This window comes from Phytophthora infestans, genomic scaffold, assembly GCF_000142945.1.
Source record: "Phytophthora infestans T30-4 supercont1.212 genomic scaffold, whole genome shotgun sequence".
In the NCBI taxonomy this organism is placed as follows: domain Eukaryota; phylum Oomycota; class Peronosporomycetes; order Peronosporales; family Peronosporaceae; genus Phytophthora; species Phytophthora infestans.
The window spans coordinates 89,295-92,121 of NW_003303547.1; positions in this window are offsets into that span (position 1 = coordinate 89,295).

Below are 2,827 nucleotides of genomic sequence, written 5' to 3' on the forward strand. Positions count from 1 at the left end.
AAGGACCGTTGTTAGCGCCGCGTGATAAGCAAGCGAAAGGAGCAAAATGGTCATACAGGGGCTCGAACCCTGGACCGCAGCGTTATTTGCACTGTGCTCTACCGACTGAGCTATACGACCGCCAATCGCACACAGCACACACAGAAAACAAAATACCGCCCTCATCACAAAACGACTGGATACACACGCACGCACGCTGCACCACGCGCTTCTGCGCGCCTTCGCGCTGCTCTACCACCTCGGCCTCGCCGGTCCGCCCACTTCCCATCCAACTCTTACCTACAATCAACCCAACGTCGAACATCCCACAGAGCTTGTCGCCGTACAAACTAGCCCACGGGGTAGCACACACACACACAGGCTCGGACAACTCATCTTGGCGCTCCGGGAGATCTTGCAGCCAGGACAGATACTCGAGTCCGTTGGTCGGAGTCGAGCCGCCGAGGCAGCTCCGAGTCGGTGTTTGCCACGCCCGTTGTAGGTGACATGAAGGTTCGATTGAGTGCGTAAGAGGTCTGGAGCAGACGCAATAACACGCCTGAAGCGCGAGAAGCCGCGAAGGACCGTTGTTAGCGCCGCGTGATAAGCAAGCGAAAGGAGCAAAATGGTCATACAGGGGCTCGAACCCTGGACCGCAGCGTTATTAGAACTGTGCTCTACCGACTGAGCTATACGACCGCCAATCGCACACAACACACAAGAAACAAAATACCGCCCTCATCACAAAACGTCTGTATACACACGCACGCACGCTGCACCACGCGCTTCTGCGCACCTTCGCGCTGCTCTACCACCTCGGCCTCGCCGGTCCGCCCACTTCCCATCCAACTCTTACCTACAATCAACCCAACGTCGAACATCCCACAGAGCTTGTCGCCGTACAAACTAGCCCACGGGGTGGCACACACACACACAGGCTCTGACACCTCATCTTGGCGCTCCGGGAGATCTTGCAGCCAGGACAGATACTCGAGTCCGTTGGTCGAAGTCGAGCCGCCGAGGCAGCTCCGAGTCGGTGTTTGCCACGCCCGTTGTAGGTGACATGAAGGTTCGGTTGAGTGCGTAAGAGGTCTGGAGCAGACGCAATAACACGCCAGAAGCGTGAGAAGCCGCGAAGGACCGTTGTTAGCGCCGCGATAAAGCAAGAGAAAGGAGCAAAATGGTCATACAGGGGGTCGAACCCTGGACCGCAGCGTTATTAGCACTGTGCTTTACCGACTGAGCTATACGACCGCCAATCGCACACAACACACACAGAAAACAAAATACCGCCCTCATCACATAACGACTGGATACACACGCACGCACGCTGCACCACGCGCTTCTGCGCACCTTCGCGCTGCTCTACCACCTCGGCCTCGCCAGTCCGCCCACTTCCCACCCAACTCTCACTTACAACCGACCCAACGTCGAACATCCCACAGAGCTTGTCGCCGTACAAACTAGCCCACGGGGTGGCACACACACACAGGCTCGGACACCTCATCTTTGCGCTCCGGGAGATCTTGCAGCCAGGACCGATACTCGAGTCCGTTGGTCGGAGTCGAGCCGCCGAGGCAGCTCCGAGTCGGTGTTTGCCACGCCCGTTGTAGGTGACATGAAGGTTTGGTTGAGTGCGTAAGAGGTCTGGAGCAGACGCAATAACACGCCAGAAGCGTGAGAAGCCGCGAAGGACCGCTGTTAGCGCCGCGTGATAAGCATGAGAAAGGAGCAAAGTGGTCATACAGGGGCTCGAACCCTGGACCGCAGCGTTATTAGCACTGTGCTCTACCGACTGAGCTATACGACCGCCAATCGCACACAACACACACAGAAAACAAAATACCGCCCTCATCACAAAACGACTGGATACACACGCACGCACGCTGCACCACGCGCTTCTGCGCACCTTCGCGCTGCTCTACCACCTCGGCCTCGCCGGTCCGCCCACTTCCCACCCAACTCTCACTTACAACCGACCCAACGTCGAACATCCCACAGAGCTTGTCGCCGTACAAACTAGCCCACGGGGTGGCACACACACACACAAGCTCGGACACCTCATCTTGGCGCTCCGGGAGATCTTGCAGCCAGGACAGATACTCGAGTCCGTTGGTCGGAGTCGAGCCGCCGAAGCAGCTCCGAGTCGGTGTTTGCCACGCCCGTTGTAGGTGACATGAAGGTTCGGTTGAGTGCGTAAGAGGTCTGGAGCAGACGCAATAACACACCAGAAGCGTGAGAAGCCGCGAAGGACCGTTGTTAGCGCCGCGTGATAAGCAAGCGAAAGGAGCAAAATGGTCATACAGGGGCTCGAACCCTGGACCGCAGCGTTATTAGCACTGTGCTCTACCGACTGAGCTATACGACCGCCAATCGCACACAACACACACAGAAAACAAAATACCGCCCTCATCACAAAACGACTGGATACACACGCACGCACGCTGCACCACGCGCTTCTGCGCGCCTTCGCGCTGCTCTACCACCTCGGCCTCGCCGGTCCGCCCACTTCCCACCCAACTCTCACTTACAACCGACCCAACGTCGAACATCCCACAGAGCTTGTCGCCGTACAAACTAGCCCACGGGGTGGCACACACACACACAGGCTCGGACACCTCATCTTGGCGCTCCGGGAGATCTTGCAGCCAGGACCGATACTCGAGTCCGTTGGTCGTTGTCGAGCCGCCGAGGCAGCTCCAAGTCGGTGTTTGCCACGCCCGTTGTAGGTGATATTGAGGTTCGGTTGAGTGCGTAAGAGGTCTGGAGCAGACGCAATAACACGCCAGAAGCGTGAGAAGCCGCGAAGGACCGTTGTTAGCGCCGCGTGATAAGCAAGCGAAAGGAG